The 23,827-nt window shown below is 36.9% G+C and overlaps 1 protein-coding gene across 2 annotated transcripts in view; it reads left to right on the forward strand.

Annotated features, from left to right (window-relative positions):
* TMEM117 (transmembrane protein 117) overlaps positions 1–23,827 on the forward strand; it is a 221,629-nt gene that overhangs the window by 75,011 nt on the left and 122,791 nt on the right. The window lies entirely within an intron of this gene.

Consider the following 23,827-nt stretch of genomic DNA (forward strand, 5'->3'; position numbering starts at 1 on the left):
GTTAAAGTAAATTATTTCTATTTATGTTTGTAACCTTGAAATGTAAGTGGGAATGTCAGCCCTTCTGATTTTGGCATTCTCTCGAGCAAGGCAAGTGATTCTAGCAGCATAATCTTATTTATCTCTTGTCAGCTCCAGGTAGTTTCCTTGGTCTATATCTGGGATATTCATTCTTAACATAATTATTTCCTCCTCAGCCAAGAAGATTTGCAGTGTCAGCATCTCTTAGTTCACACTCTAGGACTGTAATCCACAATCTAAGCAGACAAGATGAATGTTGGCATAAGGAGAAATAATAGAAAACCAAAAGTCTGAGTTGACAGAACTAAGCAAGTAAATAAAAGATGTAGATAAAGATTCAGGAATGGGAATGTGAGTAAGGGAATCAGATAACTTCCCCCACACTTATGTATTAATATCAGACAGAAATTTGTACACAGTGCCAATTGCTGTAAAATACTATAAAGTAAGGAAATAAAAATGCAGTAATGTGTCTGCTCTTTTTAGGTCTGAGTCAAAAAAGCTAAGAAATAGAGGTGTTTAATTCTGAACTGTGAGGAATTACCGTAAGTTAAATGTGCCCTTAAGTACTTTGCTGATGATGCTGTTTCAGCAGAGCAAATTCAAACATATAACAGGCACAAATTTGTAGATATTTCATTCTTTATTTTACAGCTGTTTTCTTAAGTATTATTATTTAAGCCTTCTATTATATGTTAATGCTAGTATTTGATTTGGAAATCAATCTCTATGCAATTTAACAACAAGCTAATATGCACTGTTAATGACCATCATCTATCTCATCTTGAGATTCTTATTTTATTTTCTTTCTGGATAATCACCATCATTAATGTATCTTAATGAAACGAGATAAATGGGTCAGCTCATCAGTGGATGTAAATCAATGCAGTCCAGTTGATACCTATGAGCTCACACCTATTTACAGTTTTCCATAACCTTGTGCAGAGTTTCAGAATTACAGTTAAATACTTGATGTTCTTTTTGCTTGTAAATTTGACTCATAAAGCTAACATGTAGCTGTAGTTCAATTAATAAGTGCAAAATACATTTGTATATCAATGAATAATGTGAAGTTTTATTTTGAAACTGGCATTCCAAATAGCTATATACCTAACTATACCAAACAGCTATACCTAACTATTTATTTAATAATTTATTTGACATCTACTTTTAGTAGTGAATCAACCAGGAACAGATACTGTTTCATAGTGATCTCTTGCATTTACTTACCCGTCTACTTCATGAATTCATTTTGAAAGTAATTACTGGGAACTTGTGATAAATTTGCACTGGTATTCTGAGTTTTGGATTTTTTTATTTTACTCTTTGTGGTGGTTCAGAAATAGCTAGTTTAGTATCTGATTGCTTAGGTGAAAGCTTTTAGAAATGCACTTGTGAATTTAGAAGCCTGTATTCTGCCTTAGCCTTTTTTGTTCAAACTGGCTTTGCTGTTTATTTTCAACTTGCGTGACCCTGAAAATGTAAAGAATCCACTTACAGAAGGGCCAGATGAGATGAACCCAGGAGTTGTTTAAATTTGTGAAAACAAGGAACTATGCTGCTTTCATTAGCTGATGGTCTGCTCCAGTGTTTGTAACGTGTAGTTACGTTTGTCTTTTCTTCAAGCAAGTCTCTACGTGGCTATCTTGATATGAATATGTGATGTTATAGTCTACTTTGTTACAATTAATGACATCTAATTATAGATTATTTCTGATTTTATATCTTCCAAACATGGTTACATCTTGTGACCTGGTCTTAGCTTGTATTGTTTAAGTGTGTGTATAAGGAGTTATTATCCAGTTTCCTCATAGCAGTCCAGTCATCTGCCAAAGCAAATATATACCATTTTCCTTAGTAACTTTATATTCGCTTTATGGGAAGCACTGCATACATCACACAAAATAGTGCAGAACTAGACCTGCAATGCCTGTAGTTTTATAACAGTCATTTAAAAATCTTTCTGATGGTCTGTATATTCCTTTTTGTTTTTATTCACTTTTCCTATGTGGATGCTACAGACACTCTGCAGACTGTGTCACCTAAACCAGCTGAGAAACATCTGCTGTGTAGTGACTGATAAGAAAAGATCAAAAGATCACTGTTTCCCCAGAATTATTACATTGCTTCCAAAGAACTTGGTTTTACCAGGATACTCTGGTTCAGCAAACCACATAGCAACATGCTTAATTTAAGTGCACACTTTCTGACATCAGTAGCTTTAATAATGTACCTGAAGGTAAGTGTTCTGCTGTACCAGACTACAGCAGCCAGCATACAGCAGATTTTGTTACCAAAAAAAAAAGATATTTGAGTACCTAATTGCTAGTAAAATACCTAAATTCTCCTTTTCTCTCTCTGGTAGGCACATGAATGTAGTCATGTGTTTCACTCTATATGTGCTGCATCTTGTACTTGGACATGTCATTTCATTAGATCCCTGCTGCATAATTTTGTCTCAATACTTGTTCTTAATTGTAATTAATAAGCCAATGGAAATACTGTAGTTCCTGGGATATTGTTTTCTTCGGATATGTTATGGTTTTGTTAAGATACTGAGTGTAGGTCACAAAGGTTAGAACACAGTTAAAAAGACAGTTAGTTGAGAATTTCAAAACATTATAAAAACATAGCTGAGATTTTGAAATCCCTGTCTGCAAACTTTAGATATTCTTCTAAGCAATTTGTGATTGCAGCAGACAGTAATACTTAATTCTTAAACTTATATTGTTTTGTGGAGGGAACTGAATCTTAAATTGAATCCTGTAACCTCATAGTTCTAAAAAAGCATCTTAAACTTTGAACTTATGTGTATGATTACATTGATTTGAAGCTGTTAAATTGAGCTTCTAGAATTATTGACTGTTACCAGTTTGAAAGTAAATGATTCCCAATGGGACCTATTTCAAGACTGGAATGGATCCAAGATACGAGCCCTCTGACTGAGTATAAACATAAAACCCTAATCTCATCGAACAGGTTATTTTAGGGGAGCCTAGCAGATTAGTAACATGATGCCTTGCAATTCCATTAATGAAATCCTGTCAGAATAAATTAATGAATAATGTCCTGATATTTTAGGCTTATTTTATGGCAATGTAATCCACTTGTTTAAGAAGTCATTGCGCAAACCATTTTAAGTGTTGTTGATGTTAAATAGTAACCCATGGTGTTACTACGTTACTCGATCTTTCATTTTAACAGTAGTATTGATTTGGTGAAAAGCAGAATTTACAAAACTCTTTTCCGATAAACTTGGCTGTATATGACTAATGTTGCAGTCCTACTAGCACATGAACAGTGTGAGTTCTGTGCAAGATTGGCTTAAAGGAACTTATGTTTTAATTTGAGGTTTTGAGAAACATTAATTTTGATTCATAGTAGCCTTTCTGTCCAGGAATGTTATAACAAAAGCCTATTAGGATTATATCAGTCAGGAATGAACTTAAATGCCTCTGTGCAGAGGTTCATAGTTTCTGTATCTACCTCTATTAATTTGTATTTATTAATACAATTTAATATTTAGCATTGTAAAAGGAACGAAAATGGAAGGTAGTTAACATCATTAAAGAAGACTGTTAAGAATACGTCAGGAAGAGGGGAGGGACCAGTGCTATTGAATAGGAGTGACTTGGTCTTGTTTCCAGAAAGAACTGAAATAAAATCAGGCTCAGAATATCTCACACCCACTGATGTCTGAATGTAAGTGTAAACATTATTTAGGTATATAAATGTTTGCGTGCACCATTTTTGGTTTAACTTTACAAATCCATCCTTAGTATGGAGTCTCTTTAGAGACTCACTCTCCGTGTGAGTTGTCTTCTTTATATTGCTCAAGACTCTGAGAGTGCTAACTAAGACAGAAAGAGTTGGACCTCAGGAGAGGAGTTAATGAACAGCAAATCTTAAGCATGCTTATTTTTAGAACCTGTAAACAAATGAAGTAAATAGTCAAGGCTCTGAAAACAAGTGGTAATGATATGTGCTACTAGTATTTGCATTTGCTGTTTGGACTCTGGTGAATCTATTTTATGCTACTTTAAATATCCTTTTCCATTAATTTTTTTGTTACCACTGTGAGTTTCTCCTCCAGTCAGAAGAACTTGGTTCTAGGAAGCTCTTCTCCAGTCAAAAGTTGAGTCCTCATCTGCTTTAGTAAGAAGCAGCTGTGTTAAACCAAAGCAAGTCAGTTTACACCACCTACATTCTCAGAAGCAGCTTCACTTCGCTACTTCACACTTTTACCTTCAGGATCTTAGTTTTTAAAAAAATTCTGTGATGGGGGCTAGAAGTGTAGCAGATTGGTGTTCCACTGTCGTGAAACTGTTGCCCCCACCTGCAGAGCCCATATTCCTTTTCTTGATTGAAATGTCAGTTTGATCTGGGAAATTAGCAATCTATGATGCTAACCTTCTTTAGTTTTGGTCTGTTCTCCCAGCACTGACCTTGAAGATTTTTTTTCCCTTTGTTCCCCAAAACTTCCATTTTTCAAGTTCTCAGCCCTCTTTTCCTGTTTAATGACTGTGATCAAGAGATTTTTTTAACCATAAATCAGAATTGGGCTGAGTGAAGATATTTGAGGTTTCTGGTTGCAGAAAGGAGAGGAACATCCACATGATGTCTCTCTTAAAAATGCCTCTAAAAATCAGCGCTAAAAGGGGGAACATTCTTTGATGTTTGTTAGGCATATGTGTGTGCTGAACTTGTAAATGCGTTAGGAAGAGTTGCCGCCCAGATTATTCTGTGACTTTGATCTGTCCTTGCTACTTGTTTCCTTTGTAAGGTTTGATTTTGTTCACGGACTGAGTTTGCAAGGACTGTAGAAGTAATTGTTTCAGGGAAGTCAGGTGGCTTCTTAATGTTTTCATCCAAATTGCAGCAATTACCATAAAGTTTTTCACACCTCAGAAACAATTTTGGTGGGATCAAGGTCAGCTATAACAATCTATTTTTCTTTCTTGACTTTGAAGAAGGAGGAAAGTAGACAAAACGGAAAGAGGGAAGTGCTTCACTTTCTTCACAGTTTTAGAAAAGAGATAGGTAACAGCTTTTTCCTTCATCCTGTAAGAAAGGAGCAGCCAATTTTACTAACAAACCACACATAAATTCCCCTTCGTCCTACCTCTGATGAAAGATATTAATTAATCAAAACAATTATCCAAAAGCAAAAATTTAAGGAGGAGAACTTTAATTTTGCTCATTAAGAAGAACAATGAATTCTTATATCTCAGAGATCCATCCAAACACAAGCCTGTATTTATGTTCAGCTCTTTTCTGTGTTATAGAGGTGCAAGTGCTTGCACAGGTATGTGCACAGTACCTGGATAAAACTGTAGATGGTTTCAACAGAATCAGCACATTCAAAAATTAGTACTTGTACCAGCAAAACACTCTTCTGCTACTGCACTACTCCTGACAGAATAATGCTAGCTTTTCTTTTGTGCATGGCAAGTGTAATGTTATGATATACACAAGTAATGTTATGATACGCACATGATTTTTTTTAAACCTGGACCAGCTGAGTCAGTATTGGAACTTGGATATATGAAAAGGAATTTCTTCCCTGAAATAAGGAGATATGAATGCAACATCATACAGATTCCATATGAAAATTCATAAGAATTTAAAAAATCCCACAAAATCTTAAGAATAACTCAAAGCACAAAAAGCATGCTTTGTGGTTTGAGACTATTTGGTTTATACAAGAGTAGGTCATGAGGAACTTGAATGAAGCCTTTAATTACTGAGATGGAAGATAAGATTTCTGGTAATAGACTATTTAGCAAAGGTGTAGTAGATGCAGTAGCTGAAAACAAAGTCTGAACAAATTTGGAGTAGGAATAAAGTGCAGATATTTCACAGTCACATTAAGTAACTATGGGAAAAATTAGGTGATGCGTACATTCTCTGTATATATGCTTAGAGTACTGAAATTGAGACTTTCTAATGGACTTAACCTCATCTAGAAAGAGTCCATTTCTGCTAAGAATTAGTATATAGAATGTTATGACCTGGATTATGCAGATCAGAGTGGATGGTTGTGTTTTACACTTTACAGCCTTTAAATCTGTGAATTCACAAGTAACTACTCTGTTAGCCATCACATGCCTTATTTTGAAATTGAAAATCAAATACTTGAGTCAAAACGTTGTAAACAAATAATCTAAAAGTTGAAATATGAAAGAAATTCACCTCAAACGAACAGCATGCGGGTAAGGGCAAAACTATGTAAGAAGCATCTGCAAGGAAATAGTAGTCAGAGCCTGAAAATCATACTGCAAAACTCAAGGTGAATGACCATTCCTTTTTCTCCAGTTATAAACTTATCAACTCTGAGTAGTTTCACTCCCTTAAGAAAAGACTGATGAGTGACACTAGAGGCCACACAAAGTCTGAAATTACAAATATGCAAGAATTCCTCTCTTTCAATATCGCTTCTCTTTTTGGCACTTGCCACGCTAGTGTTTCATGGCTCTCTTTCCAGTAAACAGTAGTCACTTACTCACTCAGCCTGCCTTAAACATAAATTTCTTTCTGCAGCCATGGGCATCAGCTCTTGAAAGAAATACCTATTAATAATGAAGGCCTCTGTTGTGGCAAAAATCTCTGGAGTGCATCCAAAACATAGCTGTTTTGTATCTTGCCTGTCTGGCCAAATCATTTGGGGTTTCTTTATTTCCACATTGACTCAAAGAACAATCATCTATGTTGTGACTAGATAAAATCTTACTACTCATTTACCTAGTTTAAAGTCATCCCTGTAAATAATAATTATTGAATCACTTATTTCAATGGAAAAAGATTTGCTCCTCATGTTAAGCAGATGAAAAGGCTTTAAAACTAGATTCTATATACCTAAAAGTGCCAGCAATTAAAAAGTAATAGAGAAAAATACAGCAGGACACTGCTACATAGTTTTAAGTTTAATGAACATCTATTTTGCAAGCATAAAGGCTTGTTTCTATATTGTCTATAAATAGATTTTCATTTGAGGTTTCAGTTTGGTCTCATGGTAGTCATATAACATTTTGTGAGAAATGGAAATGCTGATAACTGAATCTTACCTGAAAGCCATAGAGAGAAATGCATGTAATGATAAGCCGACTGTTACGACTGCGGTAAACAAAGGGCAATAAGAAACCCTCAGAAAACTTCTGTTGGTGAGGCTGTTTCTCTTCCAGACTGAAGGCATCATACCAGCAGAGTTCATGTACTTATTTTCCAAACCCTAACTTATTCCTGTATCTGGAAAAAGCCATATGGCTAGTGCTGTCTTCCCACAGGTACTTTTGCATAACAAGGCAGCACTGTGCTTGTTGTTACAGCCAGCCATACTAGCTACAGTATGGATATGGGGCTGTGCCAGACATTGTCAAGCCTGCAACAGATTAGAGAGAACACGGGGTGAAACAGTATGTTGGAAAGGTAACGGAAATGTATCATATCCACAGCGCATTAAGAGCCCAACTGTCCTGTGGAGGAGACACGTATGTTCCTCATCTGTGGTGTGGTTTCTTTCACTCCTCAGTGGTTTGCTTGTAAGAAAGAGTTCTCCTAGCCTTAGAAATGCTTCCTGACAATGTGATGAATTAATGCCTAAGTCTTGTTTTCCTTTAAGGAAATAGAAAAAAGAAATATTTTTAAAATTGCTAATTACTCTCTATTTTAGCAGTCCAGTTAAAGACCAGTGAAGATGCTTTCTTAACTATCCGAAAAAAAACCTTAAAACTAAGCAAAGTGGTACATTTCTGGCAAAAAAATGAGATAACTTTCACTTCAAATTTAGATGAGCAGAGTATTTGTCTTCATTTTATCCAGATCTGATCAGTCGAAATGTATTTAAAGTAATTAAATCAGCACAGCACAGAGTAAACTTTCCTTTTGGAGTGCTTGCTGCTGTCAGTCTTCCTGAAATGGGTCATCCAATCTGCAAAAGAGGGCAGGGATATTTATACTTTTACCTTAATAAAACCCTAAGCAGTTTCCCAAATGGCATCTTCAGCGTAGCGGTAGCTATCCTTTGTGCTGCTCCTCGCCTCTGAGCCTGAAACTTCAGTAATACTCTGGGCTCTGCTCTACTTTTGAGGGAAGATCTCAGCTTCCCTCAACCTTATCAGGTTGAAATCAGCCCTGTCTTGAGCAGGAGTCTGGATTAAGTGATTTCCAGAGATTCTTTGAAACCTAAATTATTCTATGTTTTCCTGAGAAGTATAAAAATATGAAACTACGTAAAAATTAATTCTTTTGCACTGTTACTTGCCTGTTTTTTATTTAGAGTAAATAATCACCTGTAGAACAGTCGAATTCTGGTCAGTACAGAAAAGAGTAAAAAGCCATCAGCTTTAAGTGCTGGCAAATGACCATCCTCCAGTGTAATGGGAAATGTGAAAACCGGATGTGAAAAAGTGGAACTGGATTCCAGCAAGGGGTAGATCTCCTGCTGGCTCTGAGATACAACCTTTGGGGAAATTAAAGAGATGGCTCAGTGTAATGCACAGTGTGCCTGTACAACCAGTAAATCAAAAGGGACAGGGTCACAGTCCATTCTTTTTTCTCTTATCTAGCAGAGGATTTTGTTTTCATTTGCAGTACAGAACAAGAAATGGAATTTCAGTTCACAAATGTGACAGACTACTGACTGAACAGCCTTCAAAGGCAAGAAAAGGTTCTTTAAACATTACAGGAGATAAACTCGCAAACATGGGGATACTTCTTTTTTAGGTTTTTCATGGATCATCTGCATTGTCCTGTTAATGCTGAGATATCTCATTAAGTTGGTACATTTATCATAAATATAAGTATATGATATTGTGAAGGTTTCTGCTTCATAAATTTCGAATTGAAGACCTAAAGCTTGTAAACGTCCCAGACAGTGGCCGAAAGTGGATGATATAAGGTTGATCTATAAATAGGATATAAGGTTGATCTATAAATAGGAATGCAGTACTTTTATCTAGATTAAGGTGAGTTGAACAAAATGTGAAAATGGAATTTTATGGAGCTGCTGGTATTCATTTTGTAAATAAGTGATGTTAGCAGACGAAGATCACTTATTTTTTTGAAATCTATAACTGTATTTATTTTTAACAGTATGTTATTGAGAGATAAATATGATGAATGTGGGTGTTGGGCATCTCTGAAAATCCTACCAGAAGTTTTGCATTATGATTCATATTTGAAATGTTGCTTTAGTAATATTTAAAATAATATTAAAATGAAATCAGAGTACTACTTTATCAATTGTGAACCTTTTTTGCTACTAGAAAGTCAGCATGAACATAATACATTGTGGAGGGTTGACCTTGGCTGGCTGCCAGACCCCCACCCAGTCACTCTCTTACTGCTCCTCCTCAGCAGGACAGGGGAAGGAAATAAGATGGACAAGCTCGTGAGTTGAGGTAAAGACAGTTTTATAAGAAAAGCAAATGCCACACATGGAAGGGAAGCAAAAAAGAGGAAATTTATTCATTGCTTCCCACCAGCAGGCAGATGTCCAGCACCTTTCTGGGAAGCAGGGCCTCAGTATGCATAGCAGTTTCTTCAGAAGACCAAAGCCATAACCATGAATGTCCCTCCCTCCCTCCTCGTTTCCCCTCAGCTTCTGTTGCTGAGTATGATGCCATATAGTATGGAATATCCCATATGTGGGTCAGTTCAGATCAGGTGTCCTGGCTGTGTCCCCTCCCAGCCTCCCAGCCATCTCCAGCCTACTGGCCTTTTGAGTGGTGGGCTGGAGAGACAGCCCTGATGCTGCGCAAGCGCTGTTCAGGAATAGCCAAAACACTGGTGTGTTATCAACGCCATTGTAGGTACAAATGCAAAGCACAGCACTATACGGGCTGCTATAAAGAAAGTTAAGTCCATCCCAGCCATACCCAATACATATATCAAAAGTAGACGTGCAGTATTATGTCTGATTTAATGCTGCAACCTGTCTTTAGATACGAATATCTTTTGTTCACGTGTGAAAAAGACATTGTTCACATGTGAAAAAGACATTTGAAAAAACACAAAGTGGACATTATATCTGACATATAGCTAGTGAAATATTTATTTTGAAAAATAATAAAAGTTTCAAGAAAGATGTATTTAAATTTTAATTACAAATGGGATTTAAAAGTCCTGAAATATAATAATTTAATCATACTGTACCTCTAGTCAGTAGTTTCTATTGATTAGGTCTCACAGTATTTTACTGCCTTCTACCTTCATAGTGGTCTGTCCATTACTGCTTGAAAGTGAGCTGTTTATTGTCTTTATCATCTTGTTTAAAAAACAAAATACTGCTGTACAAGGCTTAAAAGATGTGGTTTTAACTGAATAATTACATCCTGTCTTGTCTGCTTCAGAGCAGGCACTTCTAGCCATTCTCACATCCTCAGCTGGTTTCAGAATGCAGGGAGAATTTTTGCAGTGGTTGTTCCTGAGCAGAGAGAAGGGTTTATAATTTCTCTGCAGAGCCACCCAGCAACCTTCTATTTCTTCCATTCATCAATGTAGAATATCAGTTTAATTACAAAATCTTCCGCATAATCTGTGAGTAAACTAAGGAAATACTTACTGTAAAATACATTGGCATTGTTCCTGAAGCTTTGCATGTATCCAATGTAAAGATCTCAAGGTATTCTTATTAATGACATGGTTTGCTTCAGCTAATAACACGTGGATAATAACTTTCAGACTGTATAAAACTATTTCTGGATCAGATTGTCATTGAACAGTAGCGCTTTGAAATATTTCCACAATGAGCATCAGAGAAAGACAGAATATTTACTCCATAGTTTATTTAATTCTGGTTATATCTGTGCTGCTAACCATCTGTTCAACTTTAGATTTAACATACTATTTTAATGAAATCTTAATTGCAGTTTACTCATTCTTGTAAAGGCTTCTTACTGACAATGTTTTATCATGTAGTCTCTTACACTATTTGGAAATGTCTTTTTCAACCTTATGTCTAACTAAAAGGTAAGTTTTTTCAGTTAGAATGGTATTTTCCCAAACTGCATATTTTATCTTTGGTATCTCACTGGTTTTAGTTGCAGTTTGGGATGTGTGTAGACTTGCAAGGACATTTTATGGATGTTAGACCTTCAGTCTAATAATCTAAACCATGCCAGTCTTAAAACATAAAAATCCTTATTTTGTCATATCTCATAGTTTAAGTATTCAATAAAGATGAATTTAAAGTTAACCAACTACTTTTACATTTAACTGAACTGAAATCTCCAGAAGGTGATTCATCTGATTCAGAGATGTTCTTGCAGGTTAACCTCAGTAGGCAGCGTTAGTGTGTTACCAACACTGTTTTGGTCACAAATCTAAAACACAGCACCATAAGAGCTGCTATAAAGAAAATTAACTCCATCCCTGCCAGACCTAGTGCAGATGTCTAACATAAGTCAGATGAATTACATCTGTAAAGTGCTTATTTTTCTCCATTGACTGTGGAGAGAAATGGAGTCTTCTCAGGGATCCTAGAATTACTAGCTGAAATTAAGACTTTTTTTTCCAAGACTGTAGTTGAGATGAAACCCAGTATTTGTAACTTACTGACCTTAAAAATATAGCTAAAACCATCAACGTTTAGTGTGTGGGTATCAAAAATGCATGTGCATACATCCCTCTCTCCATTGTTTGACAATGTGCTAGTCCTTTACTAGGGAAAAATGAGGAGAATGTTCTTTTTGAGGATGAAGTTCACACCACAATTTGTGTCTTTTCTCCATTTGTGTGTCTTAAAGTTGTACTACAAGTGATAGTGCCTGAGCAAACACTTGCAGTGCATGGTTCTGACGTGTCAGTCTTCTGATAACTCATTTTCAAGTCATTAAAAGAAGACTGTATTGTAAAATGGACAGCCTGCAATAGAGTTACGTTGATTTGAGGATAAAATTCTCAAACAACTTCTGAAAATTTTCCCCCTTTATTTCAATGATAATTTTATTTAAAACGCTGAGTAGTGTAAGGATCAGAAAATATAGCAGTCAGTACAATACAGAGAAAATTTATAGCACATCCAGTGTTGGACTCTTTCAGCTGATATCAGCCATTGGGAGGTCAAGCAATCATGACAAAGGTGTTTGGGTTGTCAGTCAAGGAGTGGAAGCACAGGCTGTCTTCTTCCCTGTGTTTTCCATGTGAAATTCTCTGCTGTGATTATATGCCAGCTCTTGTCAGATGACTGGCCCTAGACCCAGTTGTTCTTTATGTACCGTTTTCAAGTAATATAGTAAAGAAGCAATCTCCTCGATTTGTTAATTTGTACATTGCTTGAAGTCTAGTTCTTTTCCATCTGCTCTGCAATCTGCTGCTGTTATTACATTATGAGAGAAGCCAACCAAATCCTGAGACCAGCTCCTGAGTTGTCATACCATATTTTCCTTCCGTTTCTTCTCAAAGGTACCTAGATCATTGTTTCTTAACAACTCCAACGGTTTCTATATCGCAGTCTGGTTTTATAGACTGCAGGAAGACTGGTATACGCCAGTCATCTTCAACAGATACGAAACCAAACATACATAACAGAAAGATATTTCCTGTTCTTTTGCACCTGTAAGTAGCTTTAAAGAATAACTTTTTCTCACATGAGAGTTTCCTAATTCATTTTAATTTATCGACAGAGTATTGGCTATGTGTATGCAGACTGTAGAGCTCGGATAATGTTTTAGAACAAACCATTTGCAGAGGAAGTGCTTCAGAAGGTTCTTATTATCAGGTTGGACTCGATGATCTCAGAGGTCCTTTCCAACCTTAACGATTCTATGATTCTATGATTCTATGATTCTATGATTCTATGATTCTATGATTCTATTTAGGGCTCATTTGTGGCTGTATCAAATTGTAGCATCCATTCTCCATCTGAATAAACCCTTGGTTTTTTGGGCTGAATTATTGTTGCCAGCATGGTTCTTTGAAAAGCCTAGTAAGGCTGACATGTTAATACTATTTTCAGTCTTCGTAAGACCCCTGTGCAGTTATTTGTGCCACTGCATACTGATGTTCCGGGCTGGTATATGCTCTCAATTCCTTGAACACACTGCAGTTTTAGTCTCCTTTTATCTGCACACACCCTAACACAGCAAAGCATCTGTAAGCAGCTATAAGCACTAAAATAACAGTATAGAAAGCTTGGACCTATTCCTTTGTTTGAAATTAAGATTTTAACTAAGTGCTTTTCAAGGAAGGAAGCATCTCTCTGTTTCCTCTTGCAGCAAGACTTGTTCTACAGTGCTGAGATTCTAGACAGTTGAATCTTTACAAAAGGAGCAGCAACATACAGCTGAACCTAAAAACTTTTCCTAATAACATTTGAGGATTGTGACCACATCCGTTCCATTCTGGGCTCTGACCTTTCTTCCTTTTCAAATCTTTTGTACTTGAAATGTATTTCTGCATTTCTGTGTATATTCATCTTGTCATTTCCCTTCCATCAACTTTATCAGTCCAGTTTCCCAGTTCTCCTGCCCTTCTTCCTTCTTTTAAGTATTTCCTAATATTCTGCTTCTGCTGTTGCATATGATTTTCTCTGGGTTTGACTGACTGATGGTCTCCCTATGGCCCTTGTGAAATTCAGCGTGCTATAACTTGGCATGCCAAGGCATCCCAGCACCCACTGGTGGAATCCATGGAGCAGGTGTGACAGCCATTAGTGTTCATGAAGAAGCAACTGAGCAGAGATTCTCCAAGGGCCTTTGCTGCAATTTTTTTAGGCTTTGCCTATATATATCACAAAGATCCTACAGGAAACAGAGTTTATATTTTAATTTAACTTTACTCTTAACATTTTGACTTGTTCTGTCTCTCAGTGTTAAAAAAATTAACTCGTATTCTGCATAAGCAATATATGCCGATGTGTATGGTTAACTTTTGTATTATTTATATTAATATAAGATACTTTCTTTTGTCTTATTTTGTGGAGGATATTTAACAAATACTAAACTAGGCAATGATGTGGAGTTAAAAATGAAGTGCTGTCTTCCTTCTTCAAACTGTTCAGGGTAATGTATAGCAGCATATACTTTATTTTATTGAACTCTAATGACAGGATAGGAAGAGGAAAATCTTGGTTGTTTACACAGAAGTATTTAATGCCAACTCCTTGGCTGCTTTAGCACTGTGTTAAATGGATGAGGTCTTGGCATAATTGAAAGAGGCCACTTGAACTAGAAATCCAGAGTAGTCAATTGTAAAGTGCACTCATTCCCTAGTGCCCTTTTAAATTTTGTTCAGATGTTTAAGTAATGTTAGCTTTGCTTTTGATAAAGGATTTAGGTTTAAATAAATAAGTTTAAATAAATGTAACTTAAAATAAACAATCTTTAAGCATAAATAAGGCCTTGAATGATCTGATCTAATGCCAGTTAGCCCTGTTTAGCATGACGGGCTGGACAAGTTCATCCCTTGAGTTTCCTTCCAACCTAATTTTTTCCTGTGATTTTACCTGCTTTATTTAGTTATTACTAATTGCTTATTTGATGGATCTGCCAATAACCTAACGCATAAGAAATATGTAAGAAAACATGAGAAGTTTCTTGTGAAACAATAATATTTGAATAGAAAATGGAAAATTGGTAAATCAATTTTGATACTATTTAGATGTAATTAAGCCTTAAATTACCTTACTGTTGAAAGAGAAACGTTTTCATATCTGTAGTTAAACTTTGAATCCTCTAAAGGAATATCTGACCTTATTCTGTATTGTAGTTTGAGCTAGAAATAATTTTTTCTGAAAGAAAAAACTTGCACAATAAATGCTGATCCAAAGTGATTTGGACATGAAACATTTTTTCAGTTTCCCAAGATTTTTTTCAGATTAGAAGGATTTCCTGTCCCAACATGAGCAAAAGAAATTGAAATAATGAAAGTGCTTATGATATGCAGATTTGGAAAGAAAGCTGGAATGATCATAGAAACCGGTTAAAAAAAATCAAGCTAAATATTTCTAAGTATAAATAACTCAATTTTTAAATCAAACCACAAGAATATTTTCAATTTGAGAACCAGCAAGTTTTTTGCATTTTGTAAATATGTTCATATTTTCAGATTTTTAATTTTTTTCCCCCAGTCTATTAAAAGCAATATGTTCCTTCAAGTGACTGCAGACTCTGCATGACCTACTATTTTATAATAATAGTAAAATGCTGACCATTTTTTACTCCTTGTAACTTTGAAGAAAGAAACAGAGGTACCATCAGCACTGACAGTACAAGCACGCAAGCCAAATCAAATATCTTCATATCTTATGTAAAAGGTAATGTGAATGGATTTGAAATTGTCATTTAAAGCCTGTGTGTCAGGGAAATCACCTTCTAGCCTATAAAGGATGCCTTCCCTGCTTCAGATACGCTGACATGTCTCTGCAGCAAAACTCTGGAAACAAAAATGTCAAAATTAAAACTTACCACACTGTACTGCTGTAGTAAAAAAAATATCATTTTAGCCTATCCAGCAGCAACTACACTCCTCCACCACATATTTACATACTTTGATGCAAATTTTAAGGTGAGTCAGTCTCCGCTGCTTTCAAAATGAGCATCCATATGCAGGCTGCATTCATCTGTATTTCCAATTACTTCTCAAATTCAAACTCCATCTAAGAGGTTCAAATACTGGTCCAACATTTGCTGTGGTGAAGCATCTCACCTTGTTCCAGTCACAAATATATAGGCTCCTGCAATGTTTTCCAGTGTTCAGTAAAACACTAGAAGTCCCCTGGTCCATGCTGAAAGGACAGTCCTTCGGCCACTTGTCATTCAGCTGCAGGCTATCAGTGGTTCCTGAAAATAAAATGCTGAACGAAGGCACATGGTCCTTGCTTCACCCGATCACTACGGCAGACCCTTGGAATTCAAACTAATATTAGTCTTTATAAAGCCTTAAAACATAGTCCTTAAATAAGGGAAAAAATCTACTTTGTTTATAATAAATTTTTAAAAATGTAAACTCGTAAGAAATTTTCAAAATTTTATTTTACATTATGGGCTTACAATTTTTTTCAGAGCCAGCTCAAATTCTTTTCAGTTATGATTGCTGAGAATCTATCAGCAGAGATTCTGTGCTGACATTTCTTTGTTCCCTCAGTTCCAATTCATTAACTTACGACATGTTGTTTGTAGTTTTCTGGCATTGCATTATTTTAATTTATTAAAAAAAATCTGCTTATCAGTGGTTCAGGGAAGTTTAATAAGTTAAAGAATGATTAATATGTAAGGTTGCGTTATCTGCTAATACTTACAAGTTTCTACTAGAATTTGCTAAAATACATTTCTGCTTTCCCTTTCCCAGTTGGGCCACTACTTACAAGCAGAGTTCATTCAGTGTTTTGTACCAACTGCAAATTGTTCTAATTTCCCCTTTATGAATGGCAGTAATACTGCAGTTACTAGTTTATTCAGCATTATACTAATGCATTTAAACTTCTCTGCCATCTCTGAAACCCAAATGGATAGAAAGTATGAAGTTTTTGCTGGAATTCACAGAAGTTTTAAATGTTATCAAAGTACTTGGTCAAAGTGGTAAAGTTCCAACTACATCATTTAATTTTGTTTATATTCTGGCAATGATATGAGCAGTTCTCTCTTTTTTTTTAAAATAAAGTGAATCATTTTTTTCTTGCAACTGCCAGTTCGGAGAATATTGCTGCACATCTGTCCTTATCCCTTCTTAGCTGTACTGAAATGTCAACACGGGGAATGGATGTGTGTAAGCCATGTCCCATTCTGAAGAGTTCAGCCAGTGCAGCATCATTCAAAGCCAGTATCTCGCCAAGTTTAAAAACAAAGCAAGTATTTATTTAAAAGAAAATGTTTTACTGCATCTCTCTCTTGCTAAATTACTAACCTAACTTAACCTTCCCAAATGCATTGCCTGTTATAGTCCTTAGTTCCTGTTAATGTTATCAAATTTGTTAATGTTATTTTCAAATTTTAGTAGCTATTTTTTAAATGTCACTCACCAAACAAACTATCTGTATTTTAAGATAAGCAACCCTACAACATTTAACAAAATGTTAAATGTAACCCCTCCCAAAAAAAACCAGTTTACAACATTTTAGAAATTCTGAGCATACATTTTCCTTCAATCTACATGTGTATAATTTAGCTTGCTCTTTAGCAACTTGTTGAAAATTAGCACTCATGCTTCCCAGGATGTGTACGGCAAGGGCTGAGACTGCAAACTTGTATGTCTGCAGAGTGTGTTACAGTATGATGAATCAAGATCTTCTTTAAACCCTCAAAATGGGTATGCCGAAGGCCACTTGTCCTATTCGTGTCCCTGGGCACCTGTGCTAGCATTTGGGACCTTTTTACTCTAAAATTATTTCGATATCATAGTATATAGGCAAATGGAGTGAATCAAAGAAGGCATGTAATGTACCAGCATGTACTACAGTCTTGTGGATTAGTTGCAGAATTTTACTAGCCTATTAAATGAGATGCTAACTGTTCTCTTAACTTGCCATAGTTCTCTTAACGTGTTTGATTGTCCACGAAAACAATTTTCAATAAACAATTCACTTAGCAGTAAGTAAATATCTTAATCCTCCCCTGTAGTATCAAACAGGCATGTAAGGAGGCAACCTTTTATTTCAGTGCTTCAGAAAAAAACAGCTTATGCGGTGGTTATAGAGTTTAAGTGGAAGCACGAACAGCTACATATAAACAGCTGCAGTGCTTGTGTCTGTGTGAGTGCATGGTGAGGGCTGGTAAGACTGTGCTATGGATATTTAGGTGAGCATTCATCTGTTTGCACAACAGCATTAGAAGTGTTTCAGGCAACCTGGCCTTGGCTGAGCAGTGTAACCTCTATTTGCTGCAGAAAGATACTAAATGCACTCTGCAGCCTTTGTTTTTCTTTTGTCTGAGTAAACAGAATACACATGTGATGATACACTTTGCACAAGACTAGCAAAAAATCATGGAAAATTTGGAAAAGATATCTCATGGCTATAATAAATTTGAAAAGTCAATTTTTTGATTTCTTTTGTCAGGCACATTTAATGCTTTTTCCCAGACTATCCTCTCCATAGGAAGTGCTTTGTAGTGGAGTCTGTAGGGGTAGTACAGCATTTTCATCAAAACACTTACGTAATGACGGAGAAAGTTGCTCATCTGAGAGGGGAGAAATCTGGCTTCAACTCCCAGCTCAGCCACTGGTTGTCTCTGATTTTATTTAAGTCATTTAAGGTTTGACATAAAAAAATGTAGGTGTAGCAAATCCTTTAATTTAAACTTGCTGGGAGTATGTGCCAGCACTCACCAAAGTTTACCTTTAGCCCAAGGAGGCTTCATTCCTCTCATAGTGGAGGTCCTTAACACTTCTGAATTTGCAGATCCCTAAGATTTTCCCATTAGAGATGCAGACTCTCACATCCCCTGGCAGTAGCCTTGCCATTATGAGTTACCTTTTGCAAATCCTATAGAAGTAAGCTGTTGGCCCTTAGCGACGCCCTATGTGAAAATCATCTAAATTAACGTCCTGCTCTGAATTGCTGTCAAATCCATTGGTTATGGAGACAGCCTAGGAAGACTAGTGTTGTTAGGCAGAAGTTAATCTGTATGAATACCACCTGGTCCCTAAAGAGAAGTCCAGACTCTATTGGGCATCAAGTATTTGAGGGTTGTTGGCATAGGATCCACAAAAAGCCACACAGGGAACAAGAAACTCCTACAATTTGCAATAAAGGAGCTATATTAAGGACAGGAATATATTTTAAATCCTGTCCCAACTTGCTCGAAGCACCTTAATTAGGACAGTACTTGTGATCTAATCCAAACCGCTATCCTGACCAGTGGCATCCATTCCACTTCTCTGAAAGCAGAAGAAAGGGAATGTCTGTCTGATATCTGAAAGACGATACTTGTACAAGACATGGAATATACAGCTTCAGTTACCCCTCGCCTGAAGGAGGCTGAAACACACATTTCTCATCCTCTTGGAGAATGCCACATACAAAAAACCTACTGTCCTAATAGGAGTTGGTCATCACGTTTTCTTATTGAGAGTGGCAGTGAGATGCAATTCTCTAACTTCAAAAAGCATTGAACCAGTGTCCCTTGGAATAGGAACTGGATCTCACGTCTTCCCCACCATTTAAGTTACGTGCATACACCTCTTCTACATTAACAGACAGAAGTGCAATTGCTGCATTTTTCAATGGGCCTTGTCTTATACACAGGCTTGCAAAACACTTCACAGATGGAGCTCCGCAGGCAAACCAAGTGGAGGAATAACCACTTTATGGATATCAATCAATATAGGATGTGAGCTAGAAGCCAAATGGCTTATTGCTGTGGAGAGTGAGCAGCTCTTGTACATGCCCAGCAGCAGAACTTTAAATGGCTTGGGAGCTTTAAAAGCCAAGTCCCCAGAGTAAGTTAGGCAGCCCTCAGGCCTGTAGACTGATGAGCAGAGGTTTTCAGAATCACAGTTCTGTTGCCTGTTTTAAAAAAACGTGTACAAATAAGTTACCAACCAGCAATGCTCAGTTACAGCATCAGTCCATCAGTCTCAGGTGTTCTGCACTGTGCCAGGGATCTGTCTCACTTTGGTCAAGCCGGTTTTGCACCCTGGTTTTGTTGTGCCTTGGAGATGAGCCTGCTGAGCCTCTTGTGGCTGTTACCTCTTTGACGTCTTGTCAAACAAAATAACTGGTTCAGTGCCTTTTAATTCTCTTTGTTCTGATGTCGTAGAAAAAATTTCATCTGTACCTCTACAGTGCGCACTGGGGATAGTTAGGGACTGTATGACTAGCTGTTCTGCTCTCTGTACTGTTTGTAGGTAGCTATGCATTATGCCATTCTCATTATGATATGCCAATTTATAGGACAGCAGGTCTTGTCTCTGTGCATCTTCCAGTTCCCTATGGCTCTGACTTCAGTTCCTCGCAGTAGAGGGATAGCTTTTGAGCTGAGTAGAGTGCTATCACATGTCTCATTTACCATTCTGTCATTTTAGAGTGACAAATACGGATCAGGAACTATATCTGCAGTCTTTTATGTATGTTTTCAGTTACTCTGACACTCCTTGCCTCTGCTAAATTAAGAGTAATGGAAGCTTGTGGTGCGATATCTACACACATACTTCTTTACAGCCTGTGTCAACTCCCGTGCTGTCACTTGTTGGCCATTGTCAAGGCATTTCATTTTGTCAGGTGCACCAAGGAAGATGAGTTCCATAGAGATAATCAGCTATTTAGGGGGAATGCAAGGTAATAAAACTACCTCAGAAAAGCACATATCAGACTGAAGAACATGTACAGACTTTTATCATTCAACGTAAAAGATATCTAGGTCTCCCCTCCTTTTCGAAGAGCCTTAAGTTACCACTCTCTATGGGTGCAGTTCTTGTAGACCCTAGAACATGCCCTGTGTGCTATGTGCCAGCCCAGTGCCTTAGATACTCCAGAGTGTATAAAGAACCAGCTGAAGCATAGTTAAGATGCCTCAAGGTCACTAAAATGGTATTAAAAGGCAACTAAAACCTCCCCAAAGTGTCTGTGCTCTCACTGCAGTCCATGGAGACCTAGGCAGCACGGATGTCGGCAGCACCTTACGATGGCGTTTTTTGGACTGTTTTAGATCTATGTGTCTCAAGTCTCTTGTCTTTTGGTTCCTCTGTTTTGTCCTGTTCTGTCAAAATTGTGGTCTACTCTCCATAGGCTTTGGCCTGCAAAGAGCAATTTCCCTGTCTTTGCAGCTTCCAGTTTTACTGTCAAAGGCTAACAGTGGGTTGTCCCAAATCCCAACTGCAAACTTGTCCTTTATCTATAACATTCACAAGTATTGGCTCCTCAGCCTTTAATTATTTGCACTTATCCTGTCCGTTTCTGAAGAGCTTTTTACTCTGTTATGAGCTTTAACTGCTGTGTTTTTCCACTCAGTGTTTTCTTAGATTGTGCTATTCATGCAATATGAATGTACCTTGCTGCAGAATACAAGTATGGCAAAGCAAACTGAAGCCTTTTGACAAGCTATAGAAAATCCGGGCTGACCATGACAGTTAACTGGAACCCAACAGCTATTAACCCTCCTGCAAGGTACAGACATGGGTCCTAGCCAGGAAGCAGAGTAACCAATTGTCCTGGTTTTGGCTGGGATGGAGTTGATTTTCTTCCTAGTAGCTGGTATGGTGCTGTGTTCTGGATTTAACATGAGAATAATGTTGATGATAACACACTGATGTTTTAGTTGTTGCTCAGTAGTGTTTATACCAGTCAAGGACTTTTCAGCTTCCCGTGCTCTGCCCGGTGCACAAGAAGCTGGGAGGGGGCACAGCCAGGACAGCTGACCCAGACTGGCCACAGGGCTATTCCATACCGTATGGTGTCATGCTCAGTATATAAACTGGGGGGAGTTGGCCGGGGGGCAGAGATCGCTGCTCGGGGACGGGCTGGGCATCAGTCAGTGGGTGGTGAGCAATTGCATTGTGCATCACTTGTTTTGCATATTCTTTTATCATTATTATTATTATTGTTATTATTGCTGTTGCTGTTATTATTTTTTTTTCCTTCCTCTGCTGTCCTATTAAACTGTCTTTATTTCAACCCACAGATTTTACTTTTTTTTTCTGATTCTATCCCCCATCCCATCGGGGGTGGGGGGGAGGGTGAACGAGCAGCTGTGTGGTGCTTAGATGCTGTCTGGGGTTAAACCATGATACCAATTAATAAAAACTGCTCTAATCACTAGCTAAAGCTAGAAAAAAGTGGGGATTTTTCCACAATAGAATTAATTTTACTTTTGTTACTGTTAAAATATATATCCTGGTAACATCATCAGGCAAGCATGGTTTTTTTGAAAATGTCAACTACTCTCATTTATATTTAAACTAAAACCTGAAAATTAAAAATGGAGGGGTTTTTTCATTTTTAGCAGCCAAAAATCAATATTTTAAAAAAGTCAATTTCTCTTTGTGTTTTGAAATGAAAATAATACTACAGAGAGCATAAAAGACACAGGATGTAATGCTAATACTTAATAAAATCGTTAATAAAATAGCAGTATATTTCATTACTATTTCTAATAAGATAATGACAGTGCTAAAAATATTTTCCCTGTTCCATAAAAAGTTGTAGTTGTATTTTAATCAGTAAATGGACTTAAAATATGCATAGATTATGTTCTTAAGAGTGTCTTTATAATAATATGCTATTTTAACTCTACCTGAAGGTCTGTCAATTTGCATATTTAACTTAGGCATTAATTATGGACTCCAATGCACAATTTATGCTAGGCTTCTTGGATGCTTTCATGTTTCAAATGTTCATGTTTCACATTACAAAAAGGACTGTTAGAATGATCTGGTGCTTTCAAGGCCTTTCTATGTATTTAAGTATTGTATCCAGCTCATCTGACCTTATTATAAGCCTTCAGGTACTTTTAAGATTCGTAAAAACAAGTGACTACATGGAGAACTTTAATTTCTGTTAAAAAATAGCTTATGTCTGGTTTGATATCTCTTCGACTTGTTAATACCTACATTCAGTGACCTCTCAGCCTTTTTGGATAATCCGTCTTGTGTACATCAGCCTGCCATGGGTGGCTGTGGCAGGCCCACTATACGCAGTGGGGCTATAGGAGTGGCCTGTTTTTCAGGATTGTTGTGCAAGTGTTCATTTAGTTTCGGTACACCCGTAATCATGCATAATGCATAGGAGAAATAGGAGTAAAAAAGGTGAGAGCTGTGGGGTTTCTGTATGTGTTTCACACTGATGAAAAGATAAAGATATGGTTTGCTTTTGGGGGCCAGTCCTCGCAACTGATGTTTATTGTCGTGCCTTCTTTTTTAATGAGACACCTTCTTAAGGAACGCAGACTTGATAATTTTTCGCCTTCACAGATGCTACAAGAACGAAATACCCAAGATGCAGGAAAAAAGGGAATTCCAAATGTTTCCCAGTTATAAACAGACTGGGAGAATATATCTGGGAGGGGTGCGCTTGCCTGTTCTCACAGTCTTCCCTAGGTATCTGCTGTTGCCCTCTCTTGGAGACAGGGCATTAGAACAGGAAGACTTTAGGCCGACCCAGTGTAGCTGTTCTTGTGTTCTTACATCCTTATTTACAACACGGTGAATTTAGAATATTGATGATCTCCTTAACTACGTGGAAGGTAATTAAAAATAGCTTGGAAAAAAAAAGTGTTGTTTTTGGTTTTTTTTATTCCAGCAGAAAATCTGAGCCAGCATTTATGTGCTGTTCAACAGATGGAAAAAAAAAATAGATGGTATTTTTGTTAGTGATATATTAGCTGTAAAGTCATGAAATGTGTATAATGAAAAGAGCCATTAGGGTATGCCATTTTACATGTGTGATGAAACTCTTCAATGGCATTAATATTTCTACTCTAGGACATATTAACTTGTATCTAAGAAGTGATGCAGTGCTGTGCATGGATTTGTGCTAGCAAGATCCTCTATCCTGATCAAATATTTAGATTTTAATAGGACTGCCCCAGAAAGTGGGATCAGCTTGCACTGATCCAGTTGCAGGGATATGGTCCGTTAGCTCCCAGACGTTAAAACATTTGGTATATAATAATGGTAAGATTTGAATAATGGATAGTGCAATGTTCAAGGAAGTTGTTACATGCAACTGGGTCAGTTGTGCTCACCCTTAAATAGGCATAACATTATATAAGCAATGTTTACAGCTATCTTGAAAACACAGGTACCACGTGGGAAGTTATAATTGCTATCATTATTCAATGTGTTAGCTTCTGAGGAGAATCATCTCTTCTTAAACACTATAGAAGTCTTTTAGCAAAGGATGAGTATATTAAAAGCCATGATTTTTTCACAAAGG

The sequence above is a fragment of the Nipponia nippon genome, unplaced genomic scaffold, assembly GCF_047370975.1.
Source record: "Nipponia nippon isolate SJK-2023a ecotype South Korea unplaced genomic scaffold, ASM4737097v1 scaffold_3, whole genome shotgun sequence".
Classification (NCBI taxonomy): Eukaryota; Metazoa; Chordata; class Aves; order Pelecaniformes; family Threskiornithidae; genus Nipponia; species Nipponia nippon.